Below are 23,335 nucleotides of genomic sequence, written 5' to 3'. Positions count from 1 at the left end.
GGCAACAGAAGCTACAAGGCTGAGCATGCCACCAAAAGAGGACACTGCGAAGTCACATGCGTTCCACGGCGATAAGGGGAGACACATGCATGGGTTGGCAAAGTACCGGGTGTCACGAGGAACGATGTGTATAGGTTTCTTCGCGCGTCTGGCTCCCCACCAGCTGCGTGACTGCATGTGCAAGTGCCATGTGGTGTAGGCCGGGGTGTCACGCAAGGGTTTCACAGAGAGAAATCCCCGCATGATATCCGTTCGCGTTTACCAATGCGTTCTAGACGTTGTGTTTTAGTTAGCAGTGAGATAACAAATGTTTAGCACATGCATGGGTATTGTATTGATATGTGTTTCACTGAAATCACCATTTCTATAGGTTTGTGTTTAGTGGGCCCGTCATCAATTATCATTGTATCCTGAAGAACAAAATCGCAGAAGCGGTTTCCTGTAGTTCCTGCTGTTTTGTTCCTTACGATGCCCCTCCAATTGACTTACAAAGCTCTATAAAATGATCACGCTGAATACTGTCTGCGGCTACAAAGAATACGCTTCCGGAGTCCGTTCTTTTGATTACTACAACACGCCCTCTCACTTCTGGTTGTCGAATCTGTCTGCGGCTCAGCAGCGACAGTAAACGAGTGACGAGAAGGTGAGTGGAAGGGGAGGATTGAGGCGGGTGTTGGCGTCATTATACCGACATCAAGCGTCGACGCCGTTACTGCCCGCGCTCTTGAGGTGCTGACGTTTATGGTGTTTTGAGAAGCCATACAACCCTCCTACAACCCCCTCCCCCCTCCCTTCCTTCGCCACGCTGTTTCAGCAAACCGATGCTGCACGGTGAGCAGACCGAGGGCCGTATAACTGCTGCATGCCCATCCCACTCCTTTCTTCACACATACACAGGCAACTTCACCACCCCCCTCCCCCCTCCTATATACTCTGAAGTTTATTGTTCTTCTCCCTTCTCATCCCCTGCTCTATATTTCTTCTCTTTTCTGAACTCTTCTCATTCTTTCCCGCGTCTTGAGGCCGTCCCTGCGCTCTCAATGTTCGCCGGCTGTGTGGTCATACTAACCTGCACAGCCTGCGATCTTTTTTCTTCAAGGAAGGATTTTGATGGACTTTTGAGAGAGAGAGAGAGAGAGGTAGAGAGGTTGTTGTGCGTGTTTGTCTGCGTGTGTACGATAAATAGGCTCTGTGACTGTGGCTCTAACCACGGAGACATGGAGACGCGGGAACAAGCCGAGGGACGTCGGTTGCGTGGGTGAAGAGTCCCGGTGGAAGGGAGTGCGTGCAGCTTCTCCTCTCGTTTCGCGAGTTTTACGAGCTGTAAAAAAGGCGGGCGCCAAGGAGAAGCAGGAGCTCGATTTCCTGCGGAAGTGGCTCTAGTGCCTGGCGATCGACTGAAACAAACCAAAACAGAAAAGAAATGAGAATAGCTTCCGCCTGTTCCCTGCGCTGCAGGCTTCGCTATGGAGTGAAACGAAACCGCGGCAGCTGCTGCGGGTTCTCTGTGTGCGGTTTGGACAACGTCCTCGTTCGAGAACGTGCTTCAACGCGCCAGCGATTTACGGCTAATAGACTGCTTTCTTTAGTGTCTGCTTTTGTTCGAAAAAAGAAACGCATCTTATTTCGGATAGACGAAGCAAGAATCCGGAAAGAAGTCTTCGGAGCATGGAGGAAGGAAACAACTAAAGAGAGGCCCTTGCCATTTCCAATGCATTTGGAGAAAGTGTGGCGGAAGTGACGTCAAAATTTAGGGTTAGCCAGGTCGGGCCATTAGCAACGGCATCGCTGTTGCTATGGAAACTCGGACCACTAGCTAGTAGCAACAGCGTTGCTAAGGGCCCGAGGTACGTGAGCGTCGAGGAGATAGAAAATGCGGAGGATAAAGGAGGAGGAGAGACATCGCAGCGTCCGGTCGCGCCGCGGCAGCGCCGGCTTCAAAAAAGTGACGTCAGGGCCTCTCCTAAGTTCTTTCCTTCCTCCATGCTTCGGAGCGAGTTTGCATGAGTTCATGCTCTGAAATACAATTGCCACTTTATGGTAAGTCAGCTATTAGCTGCAGATTTGAAGAATTTTAGGTCAGTCGGCGAGCAGCTTGTTGAACATGTAGAAGGTATGCGCCCGTGTCGTTAAATGCAGAGTCGTTCCTCATCTGTTCTTGAAACCCAGAAATTCTTAAAAACAGCCTTCCAGTATTCCAATTCGCACCGCATGGACTTCACAGCCTATACGTGCCCGTGGCTCTTCAAAATGCCCGCTTTAACTGAACGAGTGCTGCCGTTTACTAAATTATTTGTACACAGTTTGTGCTTTCTGATTTTTTTTTTTCACTTTATCCGGAAATTCCATTGAGTGGCACAAGCAAGTATGGGCGATTAAAAAGAAATAAAAATGTTACCCAGCCCGCTTCACCTAAAGCACGTGCTTTAGGTGAAGCGGGCTGTATAAGCCCGTTGTACAACGGGCTTATACATTATGATTGTGGCTGGGGTACATTGTTAGCTTTGCTTTTTTGAAGTTACAAGAATTTGAGGCCGCTTAATCGATACAAATCACACTTTATAGATGCCCTCCTTGTCTGGGCGGTCGAATTGAGATAGCGGGCGCGTCCAAAACGCGAAGTTTGCTGTGCAATAACATTCAGTTTTCCTGTGGCAAAGTTTTGCTAACGCTTGTTATGGGGGAAACAAAAACAAAATGAAGAGAAAGCGGGGTGCTACCCAGAATGGAAAAAGGCAATAGATCCCAGGAAGCCATTGGGCTATATGGGCTGCATGATGAAAAGGAAAACCGGAACCGGAACTTGCCTCGCCGTAAAAACGGGGCGGAGGAAGATGCTGCGAGAATCTGCGACGATGGAGGGGAACGCGATCTAGGATGGTCTTGCAGTCCATGGTCCACCAGCTTCAGAGAGGGGCACCGTCGCGTCACTTCCGGTTTCCTTCCTTCCTTCCTTCCGGTTACGATGATGACCTCCCGTCGCACTCCTCTCGGGGTTTTGTTCCAGCATCTCGGCGCTCCACGCCGCCGTATATATGTCTCGAGTGAAGTACCGGACTTCGTTCATTGCGGACGGTGCCGTATATTTTTTGCTCCGCTCTCTTTTTGCCTTATCCCGTTTGTTTCGGGTCTCTTGTAGGCATTTTAGGCTTCTTTCCTACCTGAAACTTTTAAACAAATCTGATAATGCGCTCCATGGCTTTGAGATCGATACACTGCGCTTGTCACGGCACCAGGAGTGCAAAGTCAGGTAGTGCCCGCATACAGCACGTCACTGCTAGGAACAAGAAGGGTGATATCAGAGACTTTCAACCCTGACTGTACAAATAGTATTGCTCCATTGTAATAATTTGCCATGTTAAAAAACAAAACAAGAAAAAAACAACAACATTGGCTGGCTTGTCTCGCCACCTGAGATCCTTGGTTCGGTTTTCTTCTCATCACATTTAATTTACTACACATTCTTGAATGTCATAATGGCGTGTTTAGTCAATTTGCTGCCTTATAATCACACTTAATCTGATGTGGTAATCAGATTCAATTCCGCGGGGCGTCACGACCCTGTAGACCAAGGAGGATGCCGACAACATCGCAGTTCTGGTGTGTTGTCGCTGGGGTCATTTCAATTTCCCGCGTGAGGTCATGCTGTCGTGACATTAGCTTAGAATCGCAAAAATGTGGTACCTATTATGGTGACCTTTTTTTTTAGACGATTGGTTAGGCATTACTTTATATGGATAACTCCATGTGGAACGCTCAGGCCCTCAAAATAATTGATAACTGAATTCATTCTTGATGCTGCTTTGGTTTCGCTTTCATCAACCCAACGATGGTTGTGACGTGCAGTTGAACGGGGAGGCCCGTGTATTCTAACGTCGAACGCATCATTGAGAAATAGAAAAACAAACAGTTAACAGTATGTGTCTATTGTACTTCAGTGCACATCTGTCTGTTTCCGGGATCCGGTGTTCGTCTTGGTGCTTCTATAGCGGCGTCAATGCATTGCAGCTCTTGCTTTTTTCTATATATACCTTCTAAAGCTTTGTTTTCAGTGCAGTGGCACCATGGCATGGTCGCATGCAGGAAACATCTATATTTGGGGTTGTACAGAGTTTGTCACCATCACTGTCCATATCATCGCCCCAAACATGATTGGCCTTGTGGGATGCGTGTATTTTCGCAATGTCGTCTGTCCAAAAAAAAAAAAAAAAAGACGAGTTTCCGTGTTCTATATTTCAGTAGTATGTAGCTGGTATTCTATCGGGACAAGCCGACTTCAGATTCCCTTCCTCATTATCCCTTAAGGGACCCCAGGCAGCGGAAATTACGGGAGCACTCTAGTAACGCCGTCACCCACAGCCAATGCTGCTTTTGTAGCGTTAAATTCTATACAAATCATACCCATACCATACCGTACCATATCATACCATACCATACCATACCATACCATACCATACCATACCATACCATACCATACCATACCATACCATACCATACCATACCATACCATACCATACCATTAAAACTTGTCCATGAGGCTTAAAGCGCCTAGCGTATAGACATGAGACACGTGACTGCATCTCATGACATGCATGGTGTATTTTTATTATGACTGACCACATCTTCTAGACCGCTAGTGCATATATATCTGTACTTTGTCGCATGACGGATCCCGAATGCAGCTTTCAAGGTAGAACAAACTTCAGTGAGATTTCTGCGCAGTGGTTCATGCGGTACTTTAAATTGTGAGGGGTGTCTACTGGGCACCTTGGCATGGTCGAATGCAGGAAACATCTATATTTGGGGTTGTAGAGAGTTTGTATACCATCGCTGTCCATATCGCCCCAAATATGCTAGACCCTGAGTGGGCTTCATGCAATTTCGCAATGTCGTCTGTCAAAACAACGAGTTTACGTATTAATGTGGGATGCGCTTTCAAAAACGCATAGACATGGCCCATAATTCGTATTAACGGGTGTAAAAAAGGAATGGTCCTTTTTCCCTGCTCATTTGGGACGATGGTATCGCCGAAAGCACCTGAATCTTGAGACGGCGAGTCTCGTTGTGCGGTGGTCAGGAGAAAGGCAAGGGGATTGAGTAGAAGCTGTTCTATTTTCTCTCCTCCCTACATCTCCCGTCGTTCTCCCCTCTTTGTACCGCCGCTTCCCGAACGTATATTACCACTGGCTGTTCGGCACTTACACTTAGCCCTGTAAATAAAGCAGCCGGGCCCGGCGCCCGTGGTACATGTAACGAACGTCTCAGCTAATGACCCGGGCCAAACACCTCTACGGTGGCGCCCCCTTCTGCTTTCCCCAATTCCTTTCCTTCCCTTCACTCAGGCAGCGAGTGGCCGTTACGAGAACAACGTGAACAACTGCGACGCAGCACAATGCCTGAGAACATTGTGCTGCAGAGGGAACGAGGTAGGGAGTGGGGAGGTATTGGAGGAGGCGAAGCGGTAATGACCGATTGAGGGAACCGGGAATGCTCTCTTCCCAGCCGAGGAAACAAAAAGAGAGGAGCAAGCGCGTTGCTTGGGAAGCCGAACGACGAGGGTGCTCTCCTGCTCTTTCAGGGTAGTAAATGGATTAATGGGGACGGCGCGCGCTCTGGTGGCGGTGGCCCCGGATGTGTGATGGGGATGACCTCACCATTGTCCCATCCCAGTTTCCCTCTTCGCCTTCCTCCTTCCCTTTTCTACTTCCCCATCGCCGGTTGTCGCCGTCTTTTGGCAGCCTCGGGCTCTCGCGTGCTTAGCGTTGGCGGACGTTGGTTTCCTTTGCTGCTCTTGGCAGCGGCCCTGCTCTTCTCGGTCCTGGTCGCTTGTTTGCGATGTTTGTTGTTGGCGGTGTTCACTGCGCGGTTGTGTCGCTGGTTCCTTCTGCATCCTTGCGGTGTCCTGTTCGGTCCGCGTGCGTCCGCGCTCTTTTTCGGGGTGCTCCGAACGGCTCTCGAGGGCGTCGTTTTGGGGCGAGTTACTCCCTGCGAATGCTGGAGAGCATACAGAGATGGGGAAGATGAGAGCCAGACGGGTAGGGGCATGCAGCGGTCGCGGGGGAATGAGGAGATAAAGGGAAAAATTAGCGTTCCTGAAACGACTTTCGCATGGCACCCGGTGTCGTTTAGTTCCCGTGTCTTGCCGCCATTAGCTTTTCGCGTGCGTACGTCGGATGTGTTCGCTGTCAGATCTTATGATCGGTTTTGTTGTCTTCCTTTATCCTTAAGTTCACTCTCAAAGGAGTTGAATAACAGGAGAAAGGTAATAAGTCTATTTAGGGACGCGAGGGGCCCTAATTTCTCACTGTTTTAGTCGTGGTAATTAATATTGAGGCTCGGAGCAGGAACTGGGGAAAGCTCGTGCTACAAGTAAGCGAGAGCTACGTGATGAGAACATATGAAGAGGTTGGTGCACAACACAGATTACTTTCGTGTGCCATGCATATGTCTGTCTCCCTACCAAGAGGCGTACTTATCCGCCCAGGAACAAATCCAATTTCTGCTTCCAAAACTATCAGCCATAGCGATGTCCGCTCTCGGTGATAATTTTTCACTCGGAATGACAGTGGGGATGCTGGCGGAGTAAGAAGGGGGGAAAGAGGCAGCAATTCCGATTTGCACCGGTGCTTGGGGCACTTTGGGCGTGCCCGCATGTATTGAACGACACGCTGGCCGCATACCGAAAAAAAATATTGAAAAAAAAGGAGGCCGGCAATGTGATGGCGACGTTGTGGAGAGTACGGGCGAGAAGGGAGGATAAAGAGAAAGAAATGCGGCGGAGCCTTTCTTCGCTGCCATTGCCATTCGTGCGCCAGACGAGGGGCACGGCATCGCGCGGCAGGCGCAGAAGGGACGGGCTTGTTCTGCCCTCCAGGCCTCCGCTTTCTCTCTTTTTCCTTTCTCTAGGATGTCTTCTCTTTGGCCACGGGCCGATGATCATTCCTCCTGTTTTGCGGCGTTGATGCGGTGCGCGCTTCGGACGACGACGGCAGAGACCACGTCTCCTCTTGCGCCATGCACGGCTCACCCTCTCTCCCTCGTCCGGCCATTTATGCGTGCGTGTGCTCCCGGCACGCTAATGTCCCTGTCCTCCCGTTGCCGGTCGACTGCCGCGCCGCTTCTTGCTGTGTCTCGGTCCGCCTCGGGTCCTTCAGAGAAGTAATACAGCACCGGCAGCGGTCGTTTTCCTTTGGACATTCGTCGGCTCGCATTGGGCAACACGCTGGCCTTCCTCCGTCTCCTCCTCCCCATCTTCGTTTTGCGCCCTGTCTAGCCTGGCGTGCTCGCGTCTGTGGCCATCGTCGACGAGTCGTCCGAATTGTTGCTGCCGTTCGCCTTCATCTGAAGCCACGCTGCAGTCACTCGTATGCCGACTGCCCACTTGTATGCTTGCTCATTTCGGCGCCCGGTCCACGCTGCTGCGTTCCTCTCTACTTCGATGTCGTGGCGCAGTCGCCGGAGCAGGTTCTTGCTTTGTTTGTGTATGTGTTTTTTTTTTTAAATATACGTTTTCCTCAATGCAGGGTCGAGGCGGGAGGGTCGCATATTCTGGTAGGTAAGCTTTTTGATCCCTACGACCGAAAAGAGAGGCAGCGGGAAGGAAGGGGGGGGGGGGGATGTGATGCGGAATGAAAGCGGAAGGTTGTACGGGGGTCGTAAAAGATAAAAGAAAAATGACGCGAGGGGGTTCGTTCTGATTCGCCCGTCCAGCCTCATAGCGTGCGAGAGTTGCATTTATTATGGCGACGACGGTGGTAGTAGAGGTGCTGGCTGGAAGGCAAGGCTCTGAGGGGGACGAGGAAAAGGATGAGGGGGAAACGGTGTCTGGCAACGCGCATGCGGCGCGCATTGGTGTTTCTTGCGAGGGGGGGAAACGAGAGCGACAGCGTTCGGAAAAAGGGAAAGAGACGCAGCCAGGTCCTCCGGTTGGCCCCGTGCATTGTCGAAGAGGCCAGCAGCGCAGCGGTTCCAACAGTCGGCGCTATTTATTTTGCTGTTCCGGCGTGCTGGCTGATGCTGAAGCTGCAAACACACGAGCACCCCGCAGCAAGAACAGCAGATGTCGTGCTGGCTGGAGGACGGCGTGGAAAGAGCCGCCGCGGCACGCTGGGATAGAAAAAAAAAGTGTGTGTGTTGGGTGGGGAGGGCACGGAGCCCGCGCCTCGTTTTCTTGCGTGCTGTTCCGCGTCCTGCCGCGCGTCGTCGCCGCAGCCGTTGGTCTGTCCTTTTATTAGTTACGTTTATATTTTTCTCTCGCACACAGCGTTGTCCCAGCAGGAGCCTATCGTCGTCGCGCCAAGCAAGCGACCAGGCGCCCGCTGCCATTTTTGTTTTTACGAAACACATAAACGGTATAGGAAGACAAAAAAAAAAAAAAAAAAAAAAAAAACTTTCACCCGCATACACAGAGAAGGAAACAAAAGGGCAGCTAAGCAGCTGGAAACAAATGACTCGGGTATAGGCGTTCCAGCCGCGGATGGGACCCCCTGTTGTCTTAGGGTCATGCGCACTTCGTCAGATCGTGTCTGTCCCATAATCCGATATTTCACTCGCCTGTGCCCTCCTTGCCGCCTCCTGTGTCTCTGCGCCGTGTTTTGCAAATTGCGTTGCAGCCTACTCTACTACCTCCCCTCTCCCTCGCTCCTTTTTCTCCACCTCCGCTTCCAGAGATGTGCCCACTGCTTGCTTCGCTTTGTTTCGCAAGAACCCTCCTCGCGTTCTGAAGCATTCGTAGTCGTCTTCGAGTCGACTGCGGTCATTTGCATGGCAGCCGCCTTCGAGTCAGGCAGGCTCACACGCAGTTTTTCTTCTGCGGCAGCCGTGTATCTTTAGCCTCATTTCTTCGCGGTTTTTGTTCGCTGTCGGCGTGTCCCAGCCTTCGTCGTAGTCCTCGCCGCTGTCTTGTTGTTGCTGATGCTCCCCTTCGCGGCCTCTGTTCACAGCCGGCAGGGAAGATTAATGACCGGAGGGAGAAGGAGGAGGGAGGAGGGGGGGGGGGGGGGGCTGCTTATCGGTGTCACTGACTGGAGCTTATGCTGCTCAGCCTTCGTCGGATGCTTGGAGCGTCGCGGGCGGACGCTTGAGGGGTGCAAAAGTAGTCTTGCCGGGGGTGGTTTGCAGATACCAGAGGAGCGATATTCTTGTGATATGATTTCTGCACCATTCGCGTCAGTCTACGCCGAAAGGCAACCTGGGTTAGGCGGCACTTGCGGGAAATCTAATTTTCCGAGAATTCTTCAACCAGCCCTTTGATATGAGGGTGGAAACCATATTGACCGCGTCCGTTGTCAGCCTACTTAATGAAAACAGAGAAGCTATCTGGTCTGCAGCACACGGGGGTTTCTCTGGCCATGTCATGGTGGAATCTCTCCAGCATACGCACATGCAGTTAGAGTCTATCCATCCGTCTGCAATGCACCAGACAACCGAAAAGCGTCTGTATGCATCCGGGATCATTAACCCCACGTCCCTTGCCCTACGTTTGATCTCATGCAGCTTCCAGGTATATCAGGCTATGCAGCATAGTTTGCCTGTCTTACTGCTACAATTATTCTCTATTCGGCAATTACTTATTTCATTTTACTTTTATTTTCATTGCACGAATTCATCGGATGGTTCACATAACGTCGTTCGATAGTGCCCCTATGAACATGAAAATAATCGACATCCTGGCCTGCACTGACAGGACAAGCCGCATTGATCGACTCCGGTCCTTTGGTGGCACATAACACGGGTTGAACGAATCCTCGTGGTCTGGTGCACAGTAGCCGCTGTCCGTCCGTTCCCTCTGAGCCCTCACTGAGAGAAAGAGTGTCTTTCTCTATGGCTCTGAGGGGACGGAAGAAGGGGAAGGGAAGGTCTTTGGGGAACTTGAAAGTCGAGCGTGCAAATGTTCCCTGGCGTGTCGGCCAAATCTTCCCTCTAAATCCATCCAAGATGGTCGAAGTAATTCCTCATCCCTCCCTCCTTCCTCACTCCCCGCAGTTTTACACTAGGATCTGTAGTTTTATACTTCTATAGTGGGCTGAGCTTACCCTCCCTGTTATACCCTTTGTTTTTCCGGTTGCCGCTGCCTTTTTCCTTGCCTCTTCTTTCAATCCTGTTTGAGTCGCAAAGAAAAAAAGAAAGCGGAATCGTATAAATGAGCCGGAATGCGCTTTTCGTTCGAGGATTGTTCTGTTTTGGTCTTCCTCTTCGTCATTGTTCTTTGCTTGGCAGTTATATAGCGGTTGCGTTTTTTGGTTCAAATAGGCACTTTGTGAATTTATCGAGAATTGCTTTCAATACGAATTCTATAGGGACCTGACTTTTAGGAGCGTAAGTTATTGGCGCGGATATTTTCCGTTATATTAACAAATAGCAATTTATGGGAGTCCGCTTTCACATGCTCTGAGAAGAAGCATGAGGGATCATTGAAGAGTGACCGGCAATTTTATGCAGCCTACTATTCGAATTGTCAAACGGCCCATGTAACTTATTTTAATTTGGTGAAACACTCAATACATCTGAAATTTGAAAGACGCATGAACTGCGAGCAAAACAACTGCCAACATTGAGGATAAAAAAATTTAGACTCAGCATTGATTCGGAGTTGACGCGACTTCCTTCCTTATCCTCCTTTCCACCTGCAGACGTTAAATCTTAAACAGGTAAACCGTACGAAATGTGATTTAAGCAAAAAAAAAAAAAAAGCGCCTTTGGAAATACACGGTCCCAAGGGAACCAAACCCCACAACATCCTTCTTCAAAAGTGACGCATAGATCCACAGATCCGCTCCTGGGTTATCATAATCGGACTAGGCGCCATAAGGAAGAGATGTAAGGATCATGGCACGAATTGTCTTCCTTTGTAAAATTTGCATGACAATAATACTACAAAAACGACGCACGATATGGGGTTGGCAACATTGGAGCTAAATATGGTTACAATTAAACAAACACGAGTATGCGCGACAGACACTTCCGCAGAAACGATTCACAACCGCGAGCGGTTAGTCCTGAACATGTTCCAGCTGCTCACATGTAGCCCACAAAACTTACAAGCCAAGGTTTGGGCCGCTGTCTCTTTTCTCTCCCTGTTATCCCTAAAGGCTGTAGGCAGACTCGCGGCTCGCTCTCTGAGCCATGGTTCCCGTTTCTCCGCTGTCTCGCATCTTATTCCTCCCCCGCCCTAAGCACGTTCCTTCCGGGGGCCCGATGGTTAATACAGCCAAATCCCGGGGTAATTTGTCAATGTCACCCTCGGTAAGCCCCCTTCCCCGACTGAGTCCAGCGTCCTTTCCCCCTTGCGATGCTGGTGCCCGTGTGGTCGTTTGTTGCCCCTGGTCGGCGGGAGTCTGCGTGTATGTCTCGGGGCTCGCTCGCTGAGATGTATTTATATACGTGGGCGATTGTTTGAGCGGGGGATTTCTAGCGGTGCTCGCTGCTTTTCTCATTCCTCGTGTGAGCACCGTGCCGGCGCCGCCGGGAAGCCGGCAATATTGTCTTTGGCGCGTGCTGTGGCCGCGCTCTAAACGCGTGGACAATCTCGCCCCGCACCAAGGAAGCTTTGCAGCGTTTATCGTACTTCTCGCTCTCTCTCTCTCTTTTGCTCGATTTTCGTCGCTGAGACCGGACTTGTGCTTCGCGTTTGGCGTTTTCGTTCACTGATTAGTAGAGGTTAGGAAATGAAAGTCGTCGGGAAAAACGCGTCTTGTACACAGATGCGAGCTTGCATTTCAAGCCCTGTGTGGTGCCCATTCTCTTAAAGGTAAACGGCCATTGATCTGACGGCGAAGTTTCAACAATGAAAAATATATTAGAAGACCGTTTTTATCATACGGCGTCTGGGAGATGCAGACATGATCATGTCTCACGGTGAGGCACGGACTATGGTGCCGTTTACATGTTTACAGGCACGGACTATGGTGCCTGTAAAGTTGCTCGCAACTTTTTTTTTTTTTCCAGAGTACAATCAGCATCGGCCTCACGACATTTGTCCGTTCTTGGGCATAAAAAAGATTCCATGTTATCACTGCGCTTTCAAAAAGTTAACATGCCTACAAGGAGCTTTTTATTCCGAGAAGGGCTCGAAGACCTGCAATTCCTGCCTACCTCCTACAATACATAATATAGTACATACATTAGAGTAGCTTTTGCCAGTGGACTTGGCTTAAAACGGTTTAATAATTCTCCATTTTCCTTTCTGTCCCTCAAAGTGGGGTTGAAGTTCGACCGAGTATCGCATTCTCCATTCAAAACCGCCCAGAAAACAGCGGCCAATCTCCAGGACGAAGATGTGTAAAACGACAATATTTGCAAGAAGGTATTTCGCTCGGTGTAGTTCGTTCATCGTCGCAGCATTGATGACGCGCACGATTCCTCCCGATAAATAAACAGACGCGTAGAGGCAAATAATGGGAAACGAAAACATCAATGACTAAAAAGCACCACTTCCCTCTTTCCTCTCCCCCATTCCAGAACGAACATCGTGATAAATGATGCAGCACCGGAATGGAAAAGATAAGAAGCAACTTAGAAAAAAATAAAAAGAAAATATTACGATGGCCCAGACAGACAGGCGCACAGCAGCATTTGAGGGTAGAAGTTGAGAGCCATTCCGGCAGAAGCGATTGCTTCGACGCTGTCCAGAACAGAGGCTCTCAAGAGAAGGGGATTCCGCGTAGTGAGGAGGGAGACGCTATAGGCTGAAAAACAAAGCACCCGCGCCGTTGGCAGCAGCAGTAGCATCCGCACCAACAGCAAAAACGTAGTCCTTCTCGAAAAAGAAAGAAAAAAGGTTGGGGAGGGGGTAGCATCAAGAAACAATGAAGCATACGACGAAGCTTGTCCGTGCGGGCTTGTTTGCTGCAGCCGTGAAGATCGGCGTCTTCGGCGCCGAGGGTCTCCCTCGTTCTTCAATAGCACGCCTCATCCTCTCTTCCTTTCTCCACTGCTTCTCGGGATGCGTCTGTGTTTGCCAGGCTTTTTATTGCGTTATGAATTTTGATTGGTATTTTCTTCATTCGAACCCCCTCCCCTTTTTTCTTTTCTTTCCGTGCGCGACTCGAGTGCATAGTATACGCAGCTGCCCGCCTCTTTGTGAGCTGTTTGTCTGGTGTCGCTGGACTGGCGCTGCCGTAGAAACCGATCTTTCGGTATTTTTAATTTTTCTCGTTTTCAGCCTTCTTTCTGTTCTGCTGTTTTTGACGCGTGTTCTGCGAAGTGGCTGTGGCTTTAACGGAGGCGGCTGCTCCTGCTGTTGTTGCGGCATCTGGTTTGTGTTTCGGGCCTTAGCTACATGTCATCTCTGTATTTTTTCTTTTCGTTTATCGCCACCTTCACCATCGTCTCCTTCCGCGCCTTCCTCTTTTTTCGCTCCTTCTTTAGCTTCTTTTTTTGCCTCGATCTTTCTACCCGCAGTCCTTGTCATTATAGGGCCACCACAGAGATCTGGAGTTCGAGCTCCGATGCCTGTGGATAAACAACAGTGAAAAGTAGGAAGCCTACAGAGGAATGTTGAGCAGAACGCTCACTGGCATATGGTAAACGCATTGAGACTTAAAAGTGCTTCGAAATATTCGCAGAACCTGCTTTCAGCTGCACTGGGGCAGAAGTAGATTTTTGGAGGTCAGCCACTAAACGCAGTGCTATAAATTTTTGAACAATTTGGAAGGCGCTTCCACCATTACAAAAGTGACCCATGACTTCCCCAATATATGCGAGGTCGCTTACATTGTTATAGACATAGCCGGGCACTAGAACTCATTAGATAAACTCATTCATCGCTGTTAGAAGCTTGTCGTTCTTTTCTATATCCCTCTCCTGCTTCATATCCAGTTTCGCGTCGTCATTCAAATATTCAATCATTATCGGGACGATTACTTACCAATTGCGAATAATGTTACTAATCATAATTCGACGAGGTGATCCTCGCACCGGCCTTCTGACCGTATGATGCCAAGTGACTGTCGTTGTCGTAACATTCTTTGTATTGCTCCTACGTTACAATATTGTAGTTATATTGGTAACCATGTTAGTGCTGAATATGTCGTCGCCCGTCCTATATGCAGAATATTGTGCATGTGGTAGACAGGGGCGAATTTAAGAGTAGCTGCCTCCCCGCCCCTTCACTTCAAATTAAAAAACAAATGCATACAGAGGAGGAAGAATTACGACACCGCGAGTTTCAACTAAGAGACGGTTCTTCGTAAACATGTTAACAGCTTATTCACAGTCATGTTGGGGTTAGTAATATGGCTGACTATACACACGACACGAGGACAAACCCCTCCGCCATCCTTTCCTGTCTTCTGTGGAATTTTATTATTTATGCTCCATCAGCTGTTCCAGCAATGGGACTTGTTCGACTCTAGCATGGCCAAAACATTTCGACAGGTATAAACATTTCTCTGTAGGCTATAGGTTATGGACACCCCGTATTGTTTTTCACACTTCTGAGCGAAACTGTCCTGTGGAGAGCCATTTAATATCACGCTGTCGAGATGCTGCATATGGTCTTTGTGCCGTAATATCGAAAGGTCAGTGTATTGTCGCGCAAATTGCGGTTTTATAATGCTCAGTACTTCTCTCAACAGTTTTTCAGCCTTTTCTTGCTGAATACTCTATTCTGGGAAGGAGAGACGTCAAATCTTATAGTTGTACTGGTGGCGCCACCTTCCATCGACGTTTAGAAACCAGCCGCGCAACATATATGGCGTTGATTCAATATTTCGTCACTGCTATGATTAAAAAAATTTGGCCTGTACGTGCCCATGTTTTAGCCCCCCCCCCCCCCTTTTTTTTTTTTCTTTTTTTTTTTTTTTTGCTTCTTTAGATATTTGTTAAAAGAAAGGCCAGAGCATATAGGTGACGTCCGTTGACTCTCGTGGTGAGAGCACCAACAGCAGCAAGTAGCTGCGGCGAGAAGCATCGTCATCATCCCGCGCAGGAATTCTTCCTTTGCGCAAGGGCGCGCTCGGCGCTTGTAGGCAGCGCGCCTCGCAGGCTCGTTTGCTAGGCGGGGTGTTATGATTGCCTCTCGCATGCTTCGTTCCTTCGCCGCGGCGAAAAGCGCTGCAGTAATGGTCCGGTCATTAAGTCCTCTTAAAGCTCGCGCGCGGGCAAAGACAAGAAAGAAAGGACGGAACAAAGCAATAGCAGCAGAGAAAAAGTAGATAAGAACAACGTCTCGTGGACGTGACTGGTTTGTCTCGCGGGCATCTTGCAGGCAGTCTCTCCCTTAGTTCCGATGGATGGACGGACGGACAAGGGCAGATCCCCGGAATTATCCCCTCCTCTCCTTCTCGTCGGCTCGTCTAGCTTCATTCTAGCTCGGCTCTTTTCAAATCAACGCCGACGAGAGAGCGAGAGAGAGCATACGCGAGGATGCATGCAGTGAAGAGCATCGCTTTCTCGACGAAGCGCTCTTCTCTTAGTTGCGCTCTCTGCTGCCGCTGTTGCTGCTTCTCGCTTGTAGCGTTGATATTTTAGCTTTTTTTTTCTTATGAGGAAATCTTGCTTTTCGAGGGGCGGTTATAAGCGTAAGTGAGAGAGGAGGGAGTAGATGGGGGTTAAGCGCTGGCGAAGAATAAACGCGCAAGCCGCTCGAGATGCCAGGGAGAGATGAAAGGAGGGGCGCAGTGAAGAAGGTTTTGAGAAACCAGATGATGAGCTCTGAGGGGTTTGCTCCTCCAAGGAAAACAAAACGGCGCGAGGACGTCGGAGCAGAAGCGACGGGGAATTGGACGGAGCGGTGGAGACGAGAGGAAAGAGGAGGAAGGGGGTGTCGCAGCACGCAGTGGCGGCTGCAGAAAGCATGCACCCGACGGAATACTCCACCATGAGGTCAAAAGCATTCGCTTTCGCTCTTTCCCTCTCTCTCTAGGTCTCTCGGTGAGGGGGTGGAAACGTAGTTGGTGGGGGATACTTTGGGAGAAGTAGTTACGGCTTCTGCAGTGCCGCGCCACTTCTCGGCATCAGAGTCAATTATGTTCGACGGCCTCTGTGCGCTGGGGTGGCGGCCGAGGGACGGTCCTACTAGATATGGAGGAATAGAAAAGGGCGGAATCGGAGAAAAGAACGGGTGCCGGGAGCTTTCGTCGATCCAAGTGGGCACGCAACGGTTAAGTTTTGCAAACGCAGGTAGAGCTTCTGGGGCATCTCATTATGTAGCCTCTCAGCGAAAAAGAATGGAGACGGCAAAAAAAGAAAAGAAAAAAAAAAGAAGAGAGGCTTGCGCCGCCATCGTAACTCTTTCCGGCAAAAAGTGTGCCTTACGTTTCCTTCGTTTGCTTACATAACATTCCTTCTCTTTGCTTTTCACGGGTTGGTCGTGCCCTAGAAACAAGTAATTTGACCCCCCCCCCCCCTTTTTTTTTATGGTAGATGTATCACTGTCACATACATCTACCATCTAAGTTTCACGCGGCCCGTGCGCTGTCTATGGCCATAATAGCGCTTACCCGGCCATTGTCCTGCGGGCCAGTGCGGTCTTTTGAAGTCCTTTCAGTACTGTAATTTGACCCACGTCTGGCATGATGTCCTGTAGATGGAACGATCCCCTCGTATTGCTTCGGAATTGGCTTTGCTGAGCGTCATCTTTATTCTGTGATGATCCGCCATGAAAAACTTCCCACTTCGATTGAAGCTGCGTTCGAGACATTGGGGCTATAGTATTCAAGATAGCTCGAAACACGTAGAAACCTCCTCCAAATGGCACAAAATTTGTTCCGTGACCATCGTATAGGACACCCTGGTGCGGACTACGAAGACAATGGTCGTCGACTTCTGGTTCTGCTTTTACTAGCACAATTTCGCGTCATCATGGATGGAGCTAGCGCTATGATCCACTTGCTCACACCTAATGCGTTGTGTTTAATAGCGGTGTCTTAGCTACTGTCCGTTTCGGCGGAGATGTGCGTCCGCACTGAGAGCCTTATCTTTTCACTGAGGGTGAGCATTATTTTATCTGGCTGCACACTACGACTCATGAAATACAACGCCACCTTGCACAGAATCTGTTAGCCGAACAGGAAAAAAACAAAACAACCGTGGCTAATCAATTTTAGTAATGATTTTCGCGCCAAAGAGCACCGCTCGCTCCTTTTTAACACCGCACTCTGCTCAGAACCGTGCCGCATTGCCAAGGGCGATAAACCATCGCCCAAAACGAGAACGCCACGACGCTGCCTGTCTATTGGCAGCTACAGATCAGTATGTCCGTGTGTATGTGCAGAGTAACATGCTCTAAGGAGACGTGGAATCAAACGCAACGCCAGAAAAAAAAAAGTAAATAAAAAAAAAAACAAATAATGAGAAGGGAGAGGTAGATGGCATCAAAAGCGACGCGGTCTTTCTTTTCTTGGTGCGTCGTCGACGCCAGCAGCAAGGACAACTGGTCTTGAAAAGGACCGCCCCGCCGCGCTGCTCCGAATACTAAGCAGTCGCGGAGCCCTGCCCACGGTGGGACGTGCGCCGATGCTGTAGCCGGGGCGTGCAGGCCGCGCGTGCGTGACAAAAGCAAAACAAAAGCATTGCACCTCGCCATCTACGTGCAGCAGCTCTCGCTGGGACTCCCGTGTAATTTCGTGGTTCTGACGCAGGTTTCCCTCCTCCTAGTTTCCTCCTCCTCCTCCTCTTTTACCTCTGCACCCCATCTTTGGCATGATCTCTGTCGCTCACTGCTGCTTTTGATGTCCCGCAGTCGCTCGGTCGGTACCTATAGATTCGCGCGACAGTTATTTTCTTCTTATTATTACCCACTTCGCAATGAGTGTTTCATATATATATATATATATATATATATATATATATATATCACCCTCGCCATTGGTGAAAGAGTCGGTTAAGTGCCGTAGCTTCTCCAGTTTTTCCTCCTTTGTAATTTTCAGTCGTATTTGATGTTCTGGGCATGCACGTGCATGTTATCATGACGAGTCATTTGCATGCACGTGCATGTTATCATGACTAGTCATTTGCGGCTGTTATCATATCAGTCAGTCATTCAAGGTTCAAATCTGTAGGGTCTCTACTCAGACCACCTCCTTAAAGGAGAAAGCGAGAAAACAATACATCTTAAAGTGACGCGAGGATGCGTTTGTTTGTTTGTTTGTTTGTTTGTTTGTTTGTTTGTTTGTTTGTTTGTTTGATGAGCGTGGGTTCCTCTTTCGTTCGCCCCGGCGTGGGGGCGCAGTGGTTAGGGCGCTGGACTGCTGTGCGCAAGTATGGAGGGATCGAATCCCGGCCGCGGCGGATGCTTTTTGATGGAGGCGAAATCAAGGCGCCCGAGTGCTGCGCGATGTCAGTGCGCGTTTAAGAACCCCAGGTGGCCAAAATTTCCGGAGCCATCCGCTGTATACGGTATCTCTCACAGCCTGAGTCGCTTTGGAATGTTAAACAAACCATAATCCATCCTCTTTCGTTCATTACTGGTCGCCTATCCATTGCGCCAGAATCCCGTTGACAGCTGCTCATCGGCACATATGCATAAACGCGTCGTTAGAGCATGCGTGCTGCCTCGAAAATTAGAGTCTGCGTAAAAACCGCTGCCGTTGCTGTCTTTCGTGTGTAATAGTCGACGCTCTGCCTAGCGGAGTCGCAAGCTTGGCCAAACAGAAGCTCCCTTTGCGAACTTCACCCATTCGATCCCGTGCATGTATGCACACCCAGCAATGCATGTATAGTTATCCATCACGGTCAGAAACAGAGACAGCCTTCAGTCCGGCCATATAATGCACCTCCCTCTACAGCCTTTCTCTAGTCCGGCCGCACTGCACCCCCCTCGCTACAGCCTGTCTCCATTCCGGTCGTCGTGCCCCTTGAAAGGCCATTCGGAATGCCGGGTATCGCGTCGCAGATCCCCGAAGAATCATGCGCGAGCTTTTCGTTCGTCGAAACACGTTCCAGCATACCTCTTCTCGCGGAACGAATCGCGTCGATTAATTTCTTCTCGCACCTAATGACTAATCATCCCGAAGCGAGCCACGAATGTCAATGCAGTTTGAACGAGGAAAGACTACATTTCGGTTGCATCGACCGCAGCCGCCGCCTGTACATATTAGTACTCGCACCACCAGTGCGGTGGCCGACCAGCGCGGGCGGTCACAGAGCGTCGCGACTCGGTCCGGCGAGTCTGCCGGGCGTGCTCGCATTCGTATGTGCGTGTGTGACCTGCCTGCGTGCGGGCGGCGCGTCCTCCGATTCGGGCGACCCTCCTCTTCTTGGACGGCGGGCGGTTGCGCGTTTGGCCGGCAGCCGATAAGGGGCTAAGCCGGCGTTCGCCGCGGGCAGGTCGACGGCGACGCTCTTATCAGTCGGAACACGGCGCGGTCTTGTTGCCGACACCGCCGCCACGGCAGCGGCGGCTTCTCTTTCTCGGTCTTCCTCAGCCACGGCCGGCCGTGCCTCAGCGAGCTGCTGATCTGTTCCGTCTTCGCTGTTGTCTTCTTTCTCGCCACCACTGTGGCAACCTCCAGCGTCGCCATTGGCGCATGTGGAGCTCGGCGTGCATGTTGTGCGTGTAGTTTTCATTGCGTCATGGTCCCTCCTGCACGATGCGAGGGGCTGGCAGAAGCGAGCGACTCTTTTCGTGGCGCTGTTGAAGCAAGTTGCGCAAAGACCATCTAGTGCGTTCGGAAGAGGTCCGGCTGCCACTTCCTTGTGGGGAGCATTGATTCGGGTATATCGTGGTATTATGTGCTAGAGAGTACAAAACTCGTTAAGCGAGGTCTCATCGCAAAACAGTTGGTACAATTACAGTAATAAACTTTATTGTATGTAAACGATCAGACTCAGTGCCCCGACCGAAGCCCCGTTCACCGGCTCGACGACATTGGATGCCGACGACATTGGCTCACGGTAGACCAGATGGCCAGAAAACAGCTTGTCGATATCTATAGAGCGAACGGACCGCACCCGCTTTTGTACGTAGCGGCTTTGTTTGTCCCCTGTTAGCAAACAACAAAAAGAAAGCAATTCAGGCGGACCCCCTCCGCAGTGGAAAGCAACGCCGGAAAACGGTGACCGCGGGGGTCACGTCTTGGGCGAAGATCTTCGTCTTCGATACGCGGGGGCGCTCGCCGCTCGTGACGTGCGTGCGTCGTTCTTTTAGCGCGCACCGCTGTTGGACTTCATTGGCGGCCGCCGCCTGTTGCGGTGGCGGTGCTGATGGCAGCAGAGGCGATGCAGTTCGTTGGTCGCCCATTAGCAGTGTTCGGGATCACGCAGCGTCGTGACCCACCTCCGCCGCCCGCGCGCGACCGGGGATTCTCTGAGACGCGCCGCCGATGACCGATTACTGAGCGATCGTCCTTGCTAACATGCGTGCAGCGCGGTTGAAGCTGCAAATGCGTGCCAGAAAGAATGTTGGACGACGGAGCCACCGTGGGGAGCTGGGGAGGGGGGCGAATGTGGAATCACGGGCGAACTATATATAGCCGGGGCCATTTGGAGTAGCATGCTCACTCACGTCCCCTTAGCAGCGAAAAAATAAATAAATACAAGAACTCAGGAAGCCCTCTCCTGCAGCATGTTCCATGCGTTGTGCATGTATATTTTTTAATATTTGAAGAATATGCAGCGACATAGGCGATTTATAAGTGTGCGAGTATAAAGTTTTAAACAGAAGTTAAAAATAACACAGAGTGGCATTTAAGGTATGCGGTAACAAATAAAGAATATCAAGCGGCGCATTGAAGATCATAGAAGCACACGTTCGAACAAAAAATAAATCGCCTTAGTTTGAGCTCGCGAACAGAGTCAGCAGCCTACAACAGCAATATTTATTTCATAAAAGGATTGCAGCAGGCGGCATATTAAATGGCTTGTATATTATTGTTCGTGTGCGCGTTTTTTTTTTGTTTCCACACTTGTGAAGATATTGAGGAAACCATGCACTGCAGCGTCAGAGGTTGTCACTTACGCTTGAGACCCAAACCGTACTGCACGCAGGCGGAGCCTCCACGGCGACCGGAAAGCAAGGTCGTCTCCGCGTGCAGTTTAATCGTTCACTGTACCAATCACCACCTGGTGGCTTTGAGTCGCCGTTCTTATGTATGTGCTTGGAGGCCTATCGAATCCCATGTCCATCGTGCATGGCGGACCTTTGGGCTAACTTGAACCGCAGTGTGCAATCAATCATTGTGTTCTGCGTCACCTAGTTGTCGCCGCCGATGAATTTGGCTGTGTGGGCGCTTGTGTGCGTGTGTGTGTGTGTGTGTGTGTGTGTGTGTGTGTGTGTGTGTGTGTGTGTGTGTGTGTGTGTGTGTGTGTGTGTGTGTGTGTGTGTGTGTGTGTGTGTGTGTGTGTGTGTGTGTGTGTGTGTGTGTGTGTGTGTGTGTGTGTGTGTGTGTGTGTGTGTGTGTGTGTTGATGATGATGTGACATTATGACGATGCCTGCTCCAAGCAAGGGACCCAAATGATACGAAGATGGCCAATCGCGGATGCGGTGCATACATGGTAATGCTATATTCGGCGATGTACTAAACACTGCGTGTGCTGCATGGAGGCGTGCATAAACTAAGTGATGACTACTATAGTTTCACGCACTGACTGGCACTGGTTAACTTCTTGTTCCAGTACAAGTCGGTGATTTCCGAAGATGTCTGTAGGCTGCAGTTGAACGTTTTATTACGCGACGCTGCAATCAGAATTTTGTCTAACGTATCCTTGCAATCATCGTTGATGTATTCGTAACCCTTCCTCGACTTAATTTGATCAAAGATCCATATCGCATGTCTGAAATATTTCGTCGGGAAATATGTCGTTCGCCATCGGTGTCCAACGTTATGCAGGCTGAAACAAACCATTTCTTTTTTTTTCCTATTTTTTTTTTCTTGCAGAGCGCGTGAATGCTGTCATTACAAAGCCGCTTCATTATATAACCCAATCAGGTGAAGCGGTTCTATGCCAACGGCATTGTCAAATTGCACTATACGCAAGGTCAAACAAGCAAACCGTTTTGGCATGGCTTCGCGTTTGGGAAAAGCCCAAATTATACAGCCGTCGTTCGTTTCGTTTTTCTACATTGTTTCACGTTTTATATCGCGGTTATCAAGATGGGGAACGGACACTTTGCACGCGTTAAGTATATATATGGACGGCGAACGAAACATGTCATATGCGCTATGCTATACAGGCACTCCTATGATATACTTTTTATGCCCCCATTCTGCGAGCGAATACAGGTCAGATTGGATGTTCAGAGGTTGATCTAGCTGCTCATCTTCTGTGACCTGCCTTTCACTCCGCGGTATACAATGTTTCATAAGCTCAATCCCGGTTCGAGCGCCTTAGCCCACAGCAGATCGTGAGTTGTAACGCGTGCCCTGTGTGTCTGCCGTATCTGACTAATAATCCCGGCAATGACTACGTCTTACTTCGCTGCGTGCGAAATCAGCTACGCGGTGCAGCCCGTATGCACGGGTCCTCTTAATGCTCCCGAACGACGCACGACTTCGCTTCCGGGCGTCCATGGGGATGAGAGCATCACGGACCGTGTTGTTATTTCGTGTGTGCAGCGTTAAGAAGCGAGAACGTGATCTTGGGCTCCAGTATAGAGAAAGTGCATGCCTGCGACGTGCATGCTTGCATGCCTGAAGGTTTTGGGGTTGAACGACGCTCTCATCTTGTGTCTATACTTGGGCGAGGACAACCATCTACATGGTACAGCATATGTGCGTGCTTTCTTGTATCTATAGCTGTATCTTGTATCCCCACCCAGACGCAACAAACCAAAGCACGGTCATAATGCACTCAAGTTCGCTATGAGAAACACAGCGCTGCTCAGCTTTGCGCCGCATTGCGCTCACTTTCGGACGCTTAGTTTATTGGTTGCACCCGGTTTTTTTTTATGTTCGCCGATAAGGATTGATGGTTCCTACTCACTGCGATGAAATTTTTACTCCTTTAAAGGAACACATGGCACAATGCCATTCGACGAGGTTGTTAACACATAGATAGCTTCGATGGCTCGTTCTTGGTTTGCCTGAAAGCTAAGGGCGCTTTCAAATGTATAGGAAGAATGCGTTCAGTAATGTCTCCCTCCACTCTATTTACACTCATAAGGACTATGGTGCTACCGTATTTCATGACGTCCACACCGAAATGGGCTCCGTGATGACCGTTGGGATGTGGGTCAAGGTGTATAGACTGTATTAACCTCTGCCCCCCCCCCCCTTCCCCCCCCCCCCCCCTCCGCATTCTCGCAAAAAAAAAAAAGAAAAGAAAAATAAAGAACTGCGTCGACGCAGTACAGTTTAGATGCAGAATGGGCTGGTGATGGATGGACCACCTCTTTTTCATTTTTCTGGTCTTGTGGTCTTTTCTTGGTTATTCGAGTTTGTCTTTCCATGAGAT

The 23,335-nt window shown here is 49.9% G+C and overlaps 1 pseudogene across 1 annotated transcript in view; it reads left to right on the top strand.

Annotated features, from left to right (window-relative positions):
• LOC146175636 (homeobox protein Meis1-like) overlaps positions 1-23,335 on the top strand; it is a 326,682-nt pseudogene that overhangs the window by 169,727 nt on the left and 133,620 nt on the right. The window lies entirely within an intron of this gene.

The sequence above is a fragment of the Amblyomma maculatum genome, chromosome 10, assembly GCF_055883805.1.
Source record: "Amblyomma maculatum isolate TAMU_Amacu chromosome 10, ASM5588380v1, whole genome shotgun sequence".
Lineage (NCBI taxonomy): Eukaryota > Metazoa > Arthropoda > Arachnida > Ixodida > Ixodidae > Amblyomma > Amblyomma maculatum.
This window is presented reverse-complemented; position numbering and strand designations above follow the sequence as displayed.